Below are 19732 nucleotides of genomic sequence, written 5' to 3' on the forward strand. Positions count from 1 at the left end.
TCTTTGAGTAGTAACGAATCGTTCGGTCTCCAACATTCACAGGGTGTTCGGTCTTGTTCATATGTGTTTGGTGATTTATGTTCGACCTATGTTTATATTTATTCCAGTGTGTTATTTTAATTAATTGTTCTAATTGCTTTGATGACTTATGTATGCATTATCATAATGGTGTCAAATTGAAAGTATGGTATGATAATTGTAATATCACTAGTGTAGAAAGGGCTTTAGACGTCTATTATTTTGGGCTTTTAACATCATATCCCGATCCGACGTCTTTATGGGTGACGTTAATGGGACGTCGGGACTTTACAGGTCCGACGTCTTTATAGACGTCAGATTACACCAAAACCGATGTCTATAGACGTCGGACATGACATTAATCGACGTCTACTACAGCTCGTGTCTTTGGGTAGCGTAGTAGCACTTTCTTCCTTTGCTTGTTTCCTCATAAGAAAAGCTTGCGTCTTTTGGACTTCTTATGGAATTTCAACCGAAAACTGAATCTGGGTCCTTGCCTAGTTCCATTCCAACTAGGCAATGAAAATGAATACGGTGACATGAGAATTAGGCAAGGACCCAGGTTTGATTTTGGGTTGAAATGCTATAAGACATCCAAATGACGCAAGCTTTCCTTACGAGGAAACTAGAGGGAGAAGGTGCTACTACGCTACCCAAAGACACGATAAAAACTGCACCAAAACACAACGAAAACTCATTTTAATAGGTTCAAATTGAAGATAATCCATCAAAGGCTAATTTAATCGGAGTAAACGTAAGTTTAAACGGTTCAAAAGAGACAAAACGCACCTGGAAATGCAATGCCACAGAGAAAAAAGGGGAGCCGATGCCCAAAACAACTCTTCACTTACCCTGTCAGGCCATTTAGACGTCGGATGGTGGGATTAGACGTCCATATGGCAGAAACAACTTCTCACCTGCCTGTCAGGCATATAAACGTCTGTTGTAGGGGGTCGACGTCGATAATCGTATATAGATGTTGGGATGGTGGGATCAGACGTCTATATGGCGGAAAAAAGGAATTTTTCATCTACCTGTCAGACATATAAACGTCTGTTAGGAGGGGCACCGACGTCTATAATATGAGAGACGTCGTGGACCCCCTAACCGACGTCTATATGCCCAACTTATTTACGAAAATGCCACCGGTCAATAATTTACGTTGGTTATTTTGTGGTCCGACGTCTACGGGGTGACGTTAAAGGCCAATTCTGCACTAGTGTATGGATGCGAAAGAGAATTCCAAGGAGGAATGTCTTAGTAATTGGTTATCAAGGTGGTGGTAAAGTATGAATATGGACAGCGAAATCCATGACGTTCATCGTGACATTCTAATGATTACCAATTCTCAAGTAGAGATGGGTAAGTCATGTCGTGAGAATAGCAGGAGACCCTAGCTGAGGGGGAGAGGGGTCCTACGGTGAGTGATAACGGGTTAACCTCGTGTGGCAGCTAATGGGTTTCCAGTTACTACACCCACGAGTGCACGAACGACCAAAGCTACATATTCATACTTGTCCGGACGGTCAAATGTAAAGTGGTTGGTCAATATGTGTATATATGTTTTATGCATGTGTATGAGTGTTTTATCTGTTTATTGAATTGTATGTTAACATGATTATTAAATTACACTACCTTACCCTGCTTTTCTGTTTTGCCATGTTTACCCATTCGGTTTATCCTTTGCAATGATCATCCGGTGGGTGTGAGCAGAAGGAGAAGAGGTCTCGGTGGAGCAAGCTCTAGAAGGAGAGGATCCACTAGTTTAGTACAAATCGTTCGGTCTTGTACATATTTTAGTACTAGATTAGGTTTCTGCTTAAAGTTTTAATTTTATAGTTATTTTGGGATAAGTGTATTATTAACACTTTATTATTAAGTGAATAACTGGTCTATCATATCAATTCATGTAAATATTATACTATGTAGTTTATACTATATTTTGGGATGTTACATTTATAACAATATAATTAAAAAATGATATTTTTTTTAAATTATTGTTGAAAAGAGCCCGTAACAATAAATTAATAAAACTAAGAAAATTAAAAATAATAGGATTAAAATTATAAGAAAAAGACATTAAATTTTTTTATAATCGTTCATTTTAATCTAATATAATCCCAACAAAGCTGAATTTTTAAGAATGAGTTTTTATAATTGTTCAAACATATAGCAGGAGATATGAAGCATTTTGCTTATTCTCTTTTCATCCCAAGCATGTTATTTTCAGTTACAAAACTTCCAAGAAAATGAAAAGTATAAGTGAAAGATTAATAAAAATTGTTGATGAAAAGAATAAGTTTCATTTGACTGAGACCGAGATGAGTGCTGAGAGAACAAATGAAGTCACTGCGGGGAGTCGAACTACCTTTTTCTTCGGTGATCCACGACTGTACGAAAGAGAAGAGGATAAAAATGGACTTTTAAACGATTTTACTAGTTATCCTATATTCTCTTACGGAAGAGAAGAGGAAACAAGTAAACTTTTACACTATTTGACTAGTTATCATAAAGGTTATTTGAAGGTCCGGACGGAATTCGAAAAACAACATTTGCCAAGTTCATCTTCGATCATCCGATGGTAGTCATTCACTTTGAGTTAAGAATTTGGGTATGTAGTTTTTCGGATTTCAGTTTTAAGAGAATGATGGAAGCTATGATGAAAGCAGCTATTGGGTGTGACTGTGAGGACTTGGACCTACAGCTAGTACAAAATAAACTTCTAAATCTTCTCCAAAGAAAAAGATATTTGATTATAACTGGCAGAGGTTGAAATCAGTACTGGCATGTGGGAAAGATGACGCTTTCATTTTGGTCACCAGTTGTAGTTGGATAGGAGCAGAAACGATTGGAACAGGGCCTGGTTGTGAATTACCAGTGCTATCTTACGATCATTGTTTGGAATTGTTTCAATAATAAGTCTTTGAACCCAAGGAAAAAAATACCGTTTGAGTTTGACACAATGAGGATGAAGATAGTACAAAAGTGTTGGGGAATGCCTCTTACAGCAAAAGTACTGGGTGGTCTTTTACAGTTCAGCAGAGATAAAAAACAGTGGCTCAATGTCATGAAAAACGTCGATTGGAATTTACCATATTTTCATACGGTAAGACCTACCCTGATATTAAGTTACTTGAACTTACCAATAAGACTCAAAAAGTGTTTTGCTTATTGTGCATTATTTCCCAAAAGTGAGACAATAAGGAAGCCATATTTAATTGAACTTTGGATGGCTAATGGATTCATTTCATCCGATGGAAAGTTAGATGCAGAGGATGTCGGTGAAGAGGTGTGGAAAGAATTACGTAGAAGATCATTTTTCCAGGATATTGAGACAGATGAATTTGGCAACATCACAGGTTTTAAGATTCATGATGTTGTCCTTGGTGTTGCAACCTTAGTTGCACAAGATGTAAAATGCTTAATAGATGATAGTAGAGTTACTCATTCATCTAACAGAATCCACCATCTCTCAGATTATAGATGGAGAGCTGAATTCGATTCACATGAGTTGCAGGATACAAATTTTTTTAAGACTTATCTAATGTCAAATCAGTGCAGTGATCTAGTTTCTCCTAATGTATTGAAATGTCAATATTTGCGGGTGCTTCAGTTACGACTAAAGAGAGAATTGTCACCTTTAATTGGTGATTTAAAGCCTCTAAGGTACTTGAATCTTTCCAAGGGTGACTTCACAACTCTTCCAGAATTCATATGTAAACTGTGAAATTTGCAAATCTTGAAATTAGATTACTGTAAACATCTCCGGAAGTTGCCCGACAATTTGATAGACTTAAAATTTCTTCAAAAGCTATCTTTTAAAGGTTGCCACAAATTATCAAGCTTGCTTCCTCAGATGGGGAAGTTGAGTAACCTGAGGAGTTTAACCTCGTTCTTTGTTGGCAACGAAAGAGGGTTCCTTTTGGCAGAATTGGGAGGAATGAGGCTGAGAGAAGATCTTGAGATGAAGAATCTGGGAAGAGTGAAAAGTGTAAAGGATGCGATGGAAGCCAATATGTCAAGTAAGAGATTGAAGGAGTTGAGGTTGTCATGGGACAGAAATGAAGAGACTAAATTAGGAGAAAAAGCTGAGGAGATTCTTGAAGTGCTTCAACCAGATATCCAACAGCTTGTGAGTTTGACAGTAACAGGATACACAGGTGGTCGTTTCCCGAGATGGTTGTTTAGTGGTTCTCTGAAGAAATTGCAGATTGAAAGATGCAAAGAGTTGAAAGGTTTTCACGAGTCTTTAGAATCCATGACTGGCCTGCACTCGTTGAGATTATGTGATCTTCCAAATCTTGAATCTTTGCCTGATTGCTTTGAACACACCTTTCCTCTCTTCGCCATTTAGCTATTGGTTTCTGTTGCAAGTTGAGGAGCCTTCCAAACAACCAACTACTGAAAAGGCTGGAAAGATTGGAGATTTACGCTTGCCCTTCCTTACAGGAGCTACTATGTCATTCGTCTACAATGCTTCCTCTTTGCGAAATTAGAGTGGACGGACGCTTGTCTTATTTTAGACAAGGTAAAACTATCACTTTCTCTTACCAATATCATCAGTGTCGGTTTAAATTACAAGGTTTACCAAGTTTTATTGCTCCTTATAATTTCTTTTGTTTAATCAAATTTACAAAATTTAATATCAATTTTATTGGCTAAATTTAACAAGCTAAAGTAAACACCATTGATTATGTAAACTGAGAAAAAGAAGTAATTTCATATGTCCTAGAAAATATTTGAAGGATCGAACTCAATATATTTATTAACTTGTCAAACCAAAATAAACTAAAAAAAGTTAAATTTATTTACAATTAGTATGTATATTCTTATCCGGATTTTGGTTTTCTGATTCATTTACATGTTAAAGAAGTCCTTGTTAAATTTAAGTGCAGATTATTTTGATGTCTACTTTAAATCATCATGATCTCGTACAAAAAGACCGTTTATTGGAGAATGCAGTAGTGTTATGTTTAGATAGATAGTCTACCACTTTTATTATATGGTATTTTGACTTAATTGTTTTAACAATTTTTTTTTTATTTTCTTAGTTTTATATAGAGAATTTTATGTGTAAACTATAATACTGTAATGTTTCTAATTGAGAATGTGTTTGATAGAATACAATTGTTTTGATTCATTCTTGTTATAGTGTTTTTTTTTTGTTATTGTTGAACGAACCCAACAATTGACAATATATGTGGGATGTGAGGAAGAAAGTCAAGAAATACAAGGTTTAAAACCGTGATCATTATGTTTGACAATTGAAAAGTATTTTTGTGGTTAAATTGGTACTATCTAGGACTGTTTTTGAGTAAAATTATACTCATTTTATGCTTGAGAAGAGTGACAAAGACTAACTCAAGAATAGAATAATGGACCAATCTAATATATTTATAAAGTTTGGGTTTGGTAAGACTTCGAAACCGTTAGACACCATTTGGAAAAGAGTCTAGGGTGTTGGACACCATATAGGAACTATTATGCACTCAAGGCCAATGGAAGGAAATATTAAGTATGATAGATGGAAATAAATTCCAAAAAGCGCCACGGGTTTAGCCACCTAGATATTGTTGGGTGCTCAATGCAGAGTTGTTAGCTGCAAATCTAACCATAAGAACACCGGTTACAGCGTACACCGGTTACAGCGTACACTAATACAAAATTTCATTTTTAACTCGTACATTATGCCTTGGTTTTTTTAGAACCGAAGCGTATCAGACGCGGTGGCAGAGTTGTAATTTTCAAATCATTATATGCTTCGGTTATTAAATAACCGGTGTCTAAAAGATATATTGACTCGGTTGACAGAATAGACCGAGGTATATACCTCAGGTGAAAAAGTTACTGCCTCGGTTACCAAATGGACCGAGGCATATGGGCTTGGACTTGGACTGAAGCACGAGAAAACCTAGGAGCTCTCTCTTCTTCCTTTTATTTTTCTCGCTTCTCTCTCGTTCCCTAGAAGCTCTCTCACTTTCCTTTTATTTTTCTCGTTCCCTAGAAGCTTCTCTCTCGTTCCAATCTCGCTTCTCTCGTTCCAAGCTCGCTTTTCTCTCTTCCAATCTCGCTTCTGCTGTTGTAAGTGTCGCTGCCGCTGCCCTGCTGCTGCCCCGCCACTGCCGGGAGCCACCACCACCTCGTCCTGGGCGACGGCTCGAGTGCAGCTTCCACCTCACCTGCCATTGCGTCTCTGGAGCGAAGAGCAAGCGGCCCCGGCGCTGCCCCGGCGCTGCCCCGCTGCTACAAGGAGCCACCACCACCTCGCCTGTGCAAGCGGCCCCATCTCTGGAGTGAAGAGCAAGCGGCCCCGTCTCTGGAGTGAAGCGGTGGCTGTTGGCGGTGGCTGTTGGCGGTGGCTGTTGGCGGTTGCTGTTGGCGGTGGCTGTTAGCGCTTGCTGTTGGCGGTGGCTTTTGGCGGTGAAAAATCTCAGATCTGAAGGCCCGGCTCACCCGCAACAGAGATCCCCAACGTCCCAACCGACTCTCGTTCCAATCTCAGATCTACAGATCTGATGCCTCTTCGCGGATTCGCGTCTGGGGAAGTGTCGTTCGCAACCTCACGTTGGAGCCGAGGCCAGTCGTCGGACCGCCGTTGCTCAACAAAGTCGCCGTTGTTGGCTCCATTTTTGTGTTTTCTTTTTTGTGTTTTTTTTATATTGTATGATTCTGTTATATTTATGAAAGAATCTGAATATGATTTTAGCCTCTCTGGATATTTTCCTCTCTGGTTGTGAGATTTTGCTTTCTTTTTCTGGTTGTGGTTTTACAGTGTTTGAGATTGAAAGATGCAACAGAGAAAATGATAATAAGTTAATGTGATGGAAGGCCTGGAACATTGGAAAATCGAAAAACACTATACTCACTATACTACCTCGGTTCAGGTCTCAAACGAGGCAGTAGAATCCAAGATATTGACTCGGTTCAGCAGAAACCGAGGCAAAATTCTATCATTTTTTGATTCGGGTCACAACCGAGGCAAAAAGAGGTAATCTTTTTACCTTGTCTGGATATGCACCGGTTACCGAACCGGTGTCTATAACCCAAAATAACCGAGGCTATATCCTTTTAATGCAGTAGTGGTAACAAGTTATAAATATCGTTCTCTTTTAAAGGACTTGTACAATACTTAACAACTATTGCATTCTAACTCAATTAGAGTATAAAATTCACAAAAACACAAGAAGCTTTTTTTTTTGTACTTTTAATCAAACAATTAATGTGCAAAGAAATGTAACATAGATTATTTACAAATTGTTAAGACTAAAGTTCAACAACTTCATTATCTTGCATTAATAATCATCTCAATTCTATATTCATGTCAAATTCAACTCACAAGCATGCTCAAATCTTATCTTACTGACTTTGAGCTTATGATAATTTATCGAGTTCAAATTCCTTCAATCCTCAACAAGCAACCACATATTAAGTTAAGAGTTTAAGATTACTAATGAATCATGTTATATTCCTAAATACAAGATCCATTAGGTATCCAATTTCAGTTATAGATTCAAGTCATATTTTTCACTACATCAAGAACAATAAATCAAGCATGGGAACAATCCACATCAAGCATTAAGCACGAAAATTCAATACTAACATGAATTGGAAAAACATATACCATTAATAGCATAAAATTACACAAGAGTTTCATGTTTTACAACTAATCTCAATAAATAGGATTAGCCCTCCATAATAGAAAACTTAGGGTTCTACAAATTGAAAGAAATGGAAACCAAAGAGAATATGCAAGCCCTCTCCCAAGGTTCATTGTAGCTACTCCATGCTCCAATTGCACCTCCCATTCGCATAAACTCCTTCAATTCGAGGTCATCTCCCTCATCAACCCTAAGAAGGGTAAAACACCATGGATGAAGATTGAAGTCCCAAGTGTTAAAGATAAAATTGTCTATATTCTCAAAAGCTCTCATGTTTTGAAATTTAATCAAATAACATTAAAACAGGATAATAATAAAAAAACAACCAAGGGTGAAAGCACAAGACTTAGAGCCTAAATCCAAAACATAGAAAACTTAAGTAAACACTTAGGTCTTAAGAAATAGAAAAACATATAGGCTAAACACCCAGACGCTTGGTTAAAGGATGTTCTGCCTAAAAGCGTCCAAGGGAGATTGAGTTAAACGCTCAATGCTTACAATATCTTGAATAGGTAATCAACCTCTCTCAAAAACAAAATAGGTCGAGACAATTTCTTTGACAAAACATATTAAAAGACTTAATTATTAAAATGTGTAAGAAAGCTTAAGCAAGCTAAAAGTTATCTGTCTAAAATGAGACAAAAAGCTAAAGAAGCGTTTACTAGACTAAACGATTCCATGAGCTTAACGAGTACCTCATCTTATGATAAAGTATATCTAAATTTGGTATCCTTAGAGAAAATAACTTAAAAGTAAAATGCTACCTAACGGTAGGAAATTAAAAGTACTTTGTTGATTCTAAGCAAGCATTAAATGAAATTAATTGCTCAATGTTCAAAAATAACAAAAGTGATAAGAAAATAGATGTATGTTGCATGCACAATTTACTCTAATTTTGTAGATAAGCTATACTACACGCATCCACAGTGCTACAGATCAAATATCAAAAAGTGGACGTTAAAGACAAAGAAGATATTCACAGAATGTTCCTCACTTGAAGGAAAGTCTAAAAAGATCATACAACCTACTTCAAGCAAACAACTAAACAAGCAAGTATGCTCTGACAAAGTTAATTTACGCAATAGTTGCTGTGAAAAGAAGAAAAAGAAAGCACAAGTATCAAGACTATAAACTACGAACTCAATCTAACAGACATATATCCATGAAATCTATAAATAGAAGATCTCTCAAGAAGAAATTCAAGAAGTAGGAACCGAAGTAGGATACAGAGTCTATACACTCTACTGCCTCGATTATTTTACGAACCGATGTCATTGGGCCTTTACGTTTTCGGTTTGCCTTCTAACCGAGGCATATAGGTTAATTTGGAATTTTTTTTAGCTCTTTAGGCACTGGTTAGTAGATGAATCGAGTTAGTAACTCTTTCAAATTACTCACACCTGAGAAAAACTTTACACATTTTTCTTCTTCCCCCAGAGCGATCTTCTTCTTCCCTTGTGACCTCCACCACCACTGGGCGAAACCCTAGCCACCTTGTCGTCAGCCGCCTTGCCATCAACCACCTAGAATCGCGTCCACACCAGAATCACGTCCTCAGCAGAATCGCGCCGACGCTATCTTCCATGGCCATCTTCACGAAGCTCCGGCATTACCCTTGCAACCTCCATCTACATCGCAACTCAATCAAAGAAATATGCACAACAACGCAAGCAGAACGCGCCACCATTCATCTTCATCACCTACAAACCCAGAAATAAAAAATTCCCAAATTCCATGAACCCTAAATTGAGCTGTTGTTCAATCTCACGAGATTCTGATATTCGGAGTGCGGCCGCGGGATTCTAATCTTCGGAGTGCGGCCGCGGGATTCTGATCTCCGGCGACTCCAAGTCCAACTCCATCGTCTACACCAACGCCAGATCGGTGGTCATCGTGAGCACCGAGAATCCCCTTCACGTCTCTGTCTACGGGGAACACGCCAGATCCGGCCACCGTCGCGCGTTTCTCCCCCAACGGCGAGTGGGTCGCCTCCGCCGACGCCTCCGGTACCGAGTTGAAGAGTTAATAGAAGGTTGTTATAATTCAACCGAGTTGCCGCAAGTTCCTGTGGCACAGTCAGACATTGCTGCTATATTTTACTCTTCAGGGACCACGGGAATAAGCAATGGTGTGGTTTTAACTCATGCAAATCTCCTTTCCATAATGAGATTGATTTTCTAGTGTGCTAAAGTTAGTGGATCCAAGATGATATTTTCTTGGCCTTCATTCCAACGTTTCACATCTATTGATTTGCATTCTTTGGATTAGGATTGTTGTGTGCTGGTATAACAACAATTTTGATGCAGAAGTTTGACTTCCAAGATATGTTTGATGCAATCCAGAAGCATAAGGTTAACAACGTGCCACCAGTGCCACCAGTGATCCTTGCACTAAAGTTATAGACATTGAAATAGGGAACCCTTTGCCTCTAACAAAGAAGGAGAGTTGTGGTTAAAAAGTCCTGGTATTAGGCTTTGAGTAGCTTAATTCTTGATTGTTGGAATTTCTGCTTGATTGTTGGAAGATCTACAAGCAGAAATTGTCCTTAATGTGTATTGGGAGAAACTGCCTCGGTTCAATAGGAACCGAGGCGAAACGTTCTTAAAAAAAAATATAAAAAAGTTGTACTGTTTCGGATACTGGTGAACCGAGGCAAAAAGCTTATCCCTCTTTACCTCGCCTGTATATGTCTCGGTTGCAGAACCGGTGTCTATAACCGAAAATAACCGGTGCCATTTTCCTTAACTGCACTAGTGTCATGCATCAACCTACGTATGTTGGACTTGCGAATATAGCCATCCACCTCGGCTAATGTGTCAAGGAGTTCTTCTTCGTTTTTCTTCACCAAAGAAAACACATCCTTAATGTTAATCAACACAGACTTCAAATCGTCCAAATTTGCTTCTTGTTCAACTTCCTCAAACGCTTCAAGAGTAAAGGAACTGCTTTCATGGGATTTGTTCGAATAGACATTTTTTTTTCTGCAAAGATTAGGGGATGAAGTGGTGGGAGATTTAATAGTGACTACGAAAATATAATGAAGGGGATTATACTTTTTGCAATTGAAAAAAAAAAAATTGAGCGACAGAGAGGTCGGAGATTATAGGAGTTCGTAAGAAAAAATACTGTGAAAGAAAAGATAGTCTTGCAAAGAAATTATGTTGTGGTAAATTGTGTGACTATGAATAACTGGTGAGAACAAAAATGTATTTACAAAAAGATTATGGGACAGACTAAGCGAAGGTTTTGAAAGAAACAATGTGTTTGCATCAAGAATGCACGATTGAGAGATTGAGTATATGAGAAACCGATGAAAGAGCCACGCTATATATAAGTTTAATAAAATATAAATTATGAGATCAAATCACTCGTCATCACTTAGAAAATGGTGAAAGAATGATATCTTTCCTTGCTTTACTTAGCCAAAGAAAAATATTCCCATAGACAATGACAAGAAGAAATACAAAAACATATTCTTTTCTTCCTCGGAAAACTGCCACAAATGCCACACATATGAATTTATTCCAACAGACTTTGACAAGTAAAATTTAGAGAACCCAAATAAAAAGTTTGACATCATTTTTTCTTCTTCCCAAGAGAAACTGTAACACAGTATAACTGATGGAAATTATTCCAACAGATCTTCAGAGGCAAATTAAGAGAAGCCAATGAGAAGGTTGACATCATTCTATCTATCCTTTACTTCACAAAGGAATCCATTTCTTGAAGATGAAGTATGGAAGAATACCAATTTTAAAACTTTCTTTATATTGTGATTATAATATCAATTTGGTAAAGTGAATTTTCTTACAACTTTCCTTTACTTGATGCACTCCTTTCAGCATGAATTCCTTACACTAATGATTTATATATTAGGGCTTTGAGCACTAGACCAACTTAACCTTATCGGGATGGCCTGGTGTGCAAATGGGGATTGAATGTTCCAGCTAGAAAACAAAACAATTTCCTAAGCTTACTGTTTTTCCTTACAAAATGAAAAGGACAGGTAGTTAAGTATAACATTTTAAACACATTGTTATATATATATATATATATATATATATGTTATATATATATATATATATATATATATATATATATATATATATATATATATATATATATATATATATATATTACGAATTATTTATATTGAAAATTAAAATTTCTATATTAAAAAATATATGTAAAAAAATAGTTAACCAACTAAAACATTCTAAACACGTAATTATCTAATATAAAACTAGATATAATTCATCCATTTAAAATTAAAAAAGTGGAAATAATGTCTACTTTATTTATTTATTAAAAAAAAACTTGTTAACTCAGGTTCATCCAAAAGAAAATTAATAACTTTAAGAACTTTGCAGTTATCAAGTGGACAAAAATCATGTCAAGCTAAATCCTATATTTTTGTTTGTTGAAATGGTGATACTTTAATATTAGACCATTGTTCTGAAATTCGCCCCTAATTTCACATGCTTAAAAGCTCTGCAGCATCTGTACACTAATAAAAATTACGTTTTTTAAATCGCCCAATAGGCTTCGATTTATGGAAAATCGAAGTCTATCAAAATACGGTGACATTCTCATAATTAAGCCGAACTTATAGGCATCGGTTCCTTCTCACCCGAAGCATAAAGGAGATATGACCTCGGTTAACAAGGCACCCGAGGCCGAAAGACCTATCCATCCTCTCTGCAAAACCTGCTATGCTGTCTACTACGCTTGACCAGTCAGACCTAAGGCATTGGTTGGCCTAGGAACCAAGGTCGTTCGGTCCGAAGGCATCGGTTAGCCTAGGAACCGAGGTCGTTGGTCCTTGATATTTTCTCCTGCACGACCGTTCCTCTTCCATTTCCCATTTCCCTTTTCTTTTTCTTATTTCTTATTTCTCTTTCTCCTTGATATTTCGCTTCCGCTGCAGCCAGAACACAGCAACCACCACTAGGAGATGGGTGTGGGTGGAACTGCATATTTTTTCTACAAGGAGGCTCAACGGCTAAGCTACGTGGCTCGCTCCGCCTTCAAACTTCTTCAAATTCAGGTTTGCGCTCCCGATCTCGACCGTGGTGCCACCATTCTCGACCTCAGTTGCGCTCCCGGAGGGTGGCTCTAGGTGACTTGTCAGAGCTTGGGACCCTTCCACGACAGAGGCTCCATCCTCGGCGTCGACACCAAAAAAGTCAAGGTTCTCTTGCAGGTTTCGATTCTAGGGTTCAGACCATCCCTTGCAGGTTTTGATTTTTGGATGGCGTTTTGCAGGTTGAAAATTGCTGATGAGGTTGTGTGAAGTGAGGTTGGGGGAAACAATTTGATTTACGGTTTGATGACGGCGGCATTGACAGTGAAGATTAGGGGAAATTGTTTGCTCCTGCCACGAAGGAAAGATGGTGCTCTGCCGCGAGTTCTCTACGCACAATGAAAGGAGGCTGTCACGATTTGCGTGGACACTGGCGGTGGCTACTTCGAAGGCGGTGGTGGCGCGATCTGCTGGTTGCCTTTCTGATTGCAGGTTGTGCAAAGGAGAGAGAGAGAGCTCTTGTGGTGGTCATGGCGGCAGCCTCATGGAGCTCGCGAGGTGTTGTGGCACGATTGTTGATGGCGACGGCACAGTGCGGCACAATGTGGTTGTTGATGGTGCACAAGAAGCGTGGTTATGGGTGGCGGCAGTCGCGGCGGCGTCGTGGTTCTCTTGCTTGGTTTCTATTTCCTACAGGTTTCCATGGATAGCAGTGTGATTCTGGAGAATGTCGTTGGAGAAGAAGGCTTCGCGTGGTGGCCTGTGGTGGTTCGGTATAGGTGGCATGGTTGTTTGGTAGTGGTCCGATGTGAGAATGGAGTGTTGAAGATTGGTGGGCACGTTATCAAGCTTCTCGGAGAGTGAAGATGCTAAAGTGCTACCTTGCTTACTGACCCACTGGAAGAACTCGAACAACGTGAGAAACAACATTTTACATACAAAACCAGAAAAAAAACCATTCTACTGCCTCGGTTCAGAAGGAACCGAGGCGAAAAGTCCTTCAAAAAAAAAGAAAAGAAAAACCCTACTACTTCAGTTCTGAACCGAGGCATAAAGCCTACCCGTTTTTACCTCGCTTGTATATGCCTCGGTTCAAGAACCACTATTTATGGACGAAAACAACCGTTGTCGTTTTCCTTGACTGCACTAGTAATATTTGAAGCATTGTGACAAATTATGAAGCCTACCCTTGCATATAGGGAGTTGACTTCCCTAATTAGTTAAGTATATGCATTGTTGGTATGGAAAAAGGGTTCCATTAGCTGAATTGGGAGCATTTACAAGCAATTAAATGGTTCCTTCCAATCAAGCTTCAAGAGAGAATGCCAAAGAATCTCATGTAGTTAGTATCTTTATTTTTTCCTTGCACAATTGATGATAATGAATCCTTTGTTTTTTGCATTAATTACTTTTACAAATACTAGTAAAATAAGTTTAGACATAATCTATTCCTAAAAAAAACTTAAGAGAAGAAATTGTTTTTACTTTTATAGTATATTTTCATTATTTCTAGTCTAAACTTGGATTTTTTCCAAACTAAAGAAGTATAGCAATGATTTGACAGGTTCCAAAGTACTCAACAATCTGGTTTCAAAGCTAGCAAATGGATCCTTCTTAGTTGTTTATAGCTCTGGTGATGTAGTGTTTATGATATTGGTCTGATAGTTAGTGGCATACGATAGACTCAATAAACAATAAATTTCAGTAGGATGAGTTCTAATTCATGGTTCTGATATCATATGGAGAAGTAAATTTTAAGTTTTATTTAAGTCCACAAAACCAGCTTGTAAGATTAGGTTTGTACCAACTTATATATTGTAAACCTGTCTTATCTCTAGTTTATGTTGGATCTCCAACAATGCACTAACTCCATTTTCATTTTAATCTCATATTTTGGTAGTCTAGAAAACAATAAGTGGATCCCTACTACAAAAATGAGATTAGATGTATGTTATTTTGGACGTTTCACATTAGTCCAAGCTTCGACGTCATTCTAAGAGATGTCATTTTAATGTCGGAGCTCAAGAATAGACATCGATTGAAGTCAGACTTCATAGGAACAAATGTCATTTTCCACTATGCGAGAGGGATATGCAACGTTGAGCGAAACATTTTGGAAATAGAGAAGGGGGAATTGATGTCAACCTTTACCATAGCAAACATCAATTGACATCTGTTATCAATTTTACTTTTTTTTAAAATAATTTTTACATTTTTATAATTTTTCCAAACCTAAAAATTAGAAAACCAACACAATTTTTAGTATTTGAGGTTTCTATAACATATTTACAAATGAAAACTAAAAGTAAAGTAATCTATGTCTTCAACAAAAAAAAACAATGGTTGCTATGGTGGGTATGTCCTAACTTCATCTATCCAGAAGATACGCTACCCATTATTGTCGTATCTTCTTTAGTGTATCCTCCATCATTGGTGATGAATTCATGAAGTGCTGCAAAAACAAAACAAGTTGATTATGTGTTCATTCTAATGTTTAAAGTTGAATGTGATTTGTAATATGTGAAATATACGTATTATTACCCCAGTCCAATCATCTCTAATTCCTGCTCGGATGATGGTCTTCATTCAAGATTTCTGCTCGGATAATTATCTTCATCCAAGACATGACATAGTAGTCACATTTCCATGAATATAACTGCTTGTTACACTAAACATGACAAAGAAAATAATCACATATACATGTCATAAGTTTGCATACGAAAATTAATAACTTAAAGATCAATGAGTTCTCACCTTTGGATACAATATTTGAATTTGTTGTGCTCTAGGCCTACCAACAACTCTAATTACATTTGAAACATATAGGTTAATAGTAATATAACTAAGTAATTGATATGAAAATATTTAACACTTACGTTTGTAACAAGGATTTCATCTCAGCTTTCATCTTCGTGTGCACAGAACAAAACCACACAATTATGCATTGTCTTGGTATGATGACCATTAGTTGTCAATGGTTCCTATCATGAATCACAAATAGTTAGTCAATTAATTAAGTAAACCTTCATAAAATTTTACAATCAGTAACACATACCCATCAATGCATAGTGCAAGGTACATCTCTCTTTTAGACTCAGACATCCATGTTTACATATGCTTGCTTGTGATCAACTGTGTTTCCAGAAGGATTATTTGGTAACACATACTCTTTCATTCGTTCATCTAAATAAGATGTTCCTCATGACGTTGTAGGATTGTCTAATGTTTATTCATGCCAAGTCCAAACTATATGACGTCTCATTATACCATAGATGAATAGATGATCATGCATGTTGTCCAAGTCTTGGCGTATTTGATTAAGATAGCAAATACAAGGACAAAAATATGTTTCGTTCACAAAATTTGTATGTTCTTCAACATATTGCAACAACTCAAAAACTCTATTTTCATACTCATCACTGATGCGACGTTCATTCATCCAGCTTTGATCCATACTATGTTTGTTACAAACTTCATTAGTCTCAAATGTTTAACTCTCACAAGTTAGGCTTGTACCCATTCGAAAAAAAAATAATTTTAATAATTGCTAACTACATACAAAGAAGTTTAACATGATAAATTTGATTAAATTTCAGTAGCATTTCGCATTGGTCTTCGAAATACACGAAATGAGAGTATCACGGATGACCATAATTAAATATGCACCCGAAGAACAATACAAAATGATCTCAACCGAAATTTTATCAAATTTATCCATGAACTCCAACATACAGGTTATAGAAAATTATGAATTTTTTTTCCAAACTGTCTGATGAGATAATTCATTATTTAATACAAAGAATTAAAAGTTTAATCATTTGTGTTAAACCTCAAACAGGAACCAATTTTCACTCAATATTTAATTAAAATGCCTAAAATCATACTAGAAAAAAAAATGTTGGATACAACAAACAAGTTTCCCAAGGGCAATATATATAAAAAAAACAAAAGTGCAACAACCAATTTATAAACAAATCGCTAAGGCTCCTCTTGATAATGGTTGGTTTAATTAAAATGCCAAAAAATCACATTAGACAAAATATAACCAATGTCAGATACAACAAAGCAGCTTCCCAAGGGCAATATATATCAAAAAACAAAAATGCAACAACCAATTTATAAACAAAGTGCATTATACATCAAAAATAAAAAAAGAAAAATAACCTTTGGGTTTGCCGCCAGAATAAAGCGTCTTCCAATGAGGGAGAAAGGAGAACACGTTGGTGCTCCAAAGATGGTCTATGCATGAACCAATTGATCAAAATGAAAGAAAATCATACCTAAAGTGTTCAATAAGTGTGCATATGTGTTAAATGAAACAAATGTTACCTTTGGTGGTCGCGCAAATGTTCACTGGAGTTCTTCGCAGTCGTGGAAGCAAGGGTTCGTATAGAGAAAGTGAAGGAAATGAGGTTCTAGACAGAATAAAAAAGAATAAGACATCGAACTCTACTTAGCCGACATTATATAGCCATTAGACGTCACCCCTCCCTCCCCCTTCCCCCCGCCCTTCCTAACGAACGACGTCTAATTGGCTCAAAAACACAATTCCAGCTTAAATTTTTATTATATTTTGAACACCATTAGACGTGGAACCTACCGATGTCTAATTGGTCATAAATGTAGAATATGTCTTTTCAGTTCATGTTTTTGATGACTCGGCATACTTAGACGTCTCTTGATTATCCAACAAATGTAAAAACAAAACACGATATAACGTCAGACATGTGAACCATTGACATTAAACAGCTATATGACATTAGACTTGCATATCACCAACTCAAATAACTTATTTTATTTATCAAAATGTCACTAGTTATTTTTAACATTGATTGTTTAACATACTGACATTAAATGTATGACGTTAATGGCAGATTTCGAATTAGTGATGCTAAATTAATCAGAGGTAGAAAATATTGCAATTTAATTCGAAATTCAATGGATTCAAATTCTTTCCTCTAAACATATATCAAGTCTCTTTCTTCTGCTAGATTTATACTTATTTAGAAATAAACTCGAAGTAGCTTAAATAAATTATTATTTTCACCAACCTTTACTAGTGGGATGAGGTGTATGAATAAGTTGTAAACAAAAACATCTTTTACCTGTCATTTTAGTTGTTTGCTATACAAGTTTAATTAGATTGTATACCCGTGGTCATCCAACTCCAATATGAATAGCTTTTTGTAACAATTATCTTATTAAAAAATAACAATTCGGTTTGTCCTCCGTATGCTTTTTTTGCTTTTCAGTTTTCAATAAGAAGATAATTTTAATTTCAAATTTAAGCTTATATGAACACCAAATGTCTTTATTTTATTTACACTAATTATTAACTACTATTAGTAACTATATTCAACTATTAGATTGGATACTGATTGATTTAGAGTTTACATTTTTATTAATTATTTACACTAATTAATCTATAAAGCAATATTTACAGTATAGGATGTAAATCCAATAAAGATAACAGCTTCATGGATAGATAAGGAGAAGTTGGAGTATTCTGTTTTCTGCAGGATCTTCATTCTTAGTTTCTGCACATTTTGTAGCTATCTACATTTTGACCTCCTTTTATCTCTATTTCTATGTGAATTGATGCTTCCCTAACCATGATTTTGACCTCTCCTTTCTGTCATTTTATCTTATTTTAAATATGGGAAAACTGATACTTGAGTTGGATGATTGTGGACTGCCTTAAACATTTGTTCAGTACATTTTGTACTGGACTCAAATCTTGAATTTACCCAAAATCAACATGTTGGATTATTTGTTGGTAAAGAGCATAGAAAATAGAATGAAGAGTCAGAAAGAACTAAATGTTGGCAAATACTAATCAAATTGTAAAACATGAGAGCGTGAATAACAAGGCCCATTTCTTGATCCACACAAAAATATATGGAAATTTCCTTTTGCACCTCGTACTTTCCTTGTACACTGTTATGAATATTAAAATCATCACTTTGTCTTTTGGTTTAAAGTTGTTCTAGATGTTATAATTTATAAATTTCTCGGATTACATAATTCAAAAATCATTTTCCAATAAAAAAATTAATTTTGTAATTTAGAAAGTACTTTTGACTTGCAGATTGCATAAACCATAACTCATTTTAATTGCATACACCATAACTCATTTTAATTGCATAAATCATAACTCATTTTTTACTTCAGGATTGCATAAACCATAACTCATTATGAAATCTAAAAGTCACTTTCAAATTCCATGATCTGAAAGTCATCGTTGAAAGACCATAAGAACTTCCATCAAAATATAATGTGATATGTTAAGTTCTTTTAAGTGGAAAAGGCGTAAGAAACTGTAGGGGTGTAAAAAGAACGAAATGAGTACCACGGGCCTTTTAATCTTTTACACACCTAATAGAGGTGCAGGAAGAAACTGTAGGGGTGCAAAAAGAAGCCCCTTAATAATGTTTGAATACACCAATATGCATCTCATATTTTCTGTTGAAGTCTTATAGTTTTCTACGTGCATTGTTCTAAGGAGATAAATCTACTCAAAATGCAATGGCGTAAGTTCTAAGAAGTTTATCAAATTTCATTTTAGGAAATAGAAATACGAAGTTTATAAAGTAAACAAAGGAAAAACTCTACACAGTTTGTATTTCATGAAAATTATACCAAAGTTAAATACGAAGGCAGCACTAATATTTTTGTCACTTGTTGAACAGAAGAGAATATGATTGTATTAATTAACAATTATTTGCAAATGAACTAATCAATTCAGAAGAAACCAACGAAGATAGGTACAAACACCTTTTGTACTACTTTCCCAAGTTACAAAATCGAATATACAAAGCAATGTGAACAGCGTAAAGCAATGATTAAACACTAAGAAAACAAAAGCTTTTTATTAAGTGGTGTTATAAGTTTCGAATTTATAAACCTAACTTCTCTTGTTAACTGTTATCTAAAGTTGTTACTTTTCAAGTTTAAATGTATAGCAATGTAAAATGGGGATTGGTGAAATTGATCCAAGACATATTATAAAAATATAATGTCGTGTCTACTTTTT

The 19732-nt window shown here is 36.1% G+C and overlaps 1 pseudogene; it reads left to right on the forward strand.

Annotated features, from left to right (window-relative positions):
• Positions 1 to 557: 557 nt before the first annotated feature.
• LOC148196486 (putative disease resistance protein RGA4) lies at positions 558 to 4709 on the forward strand (annotated as a pseudogene).
• Positions 4710 to 19732: the final 15023 nt, after the last annotated feature.

Source organism: Vigna umbellata, chromosome 7, assembly GCF_029865625.1.
Source record: "Vigna umbellata cultivar VRB3 chromosome 7, Vumbellata_1.0, whole genome shotgun sequence".
Taxonomy (NCBI): Eukaryota; Viridiplantae; Streptophyta; class Magnoliopsida; order Fabales; family Fabaceae; genus Vigna; species Vigna umbellata.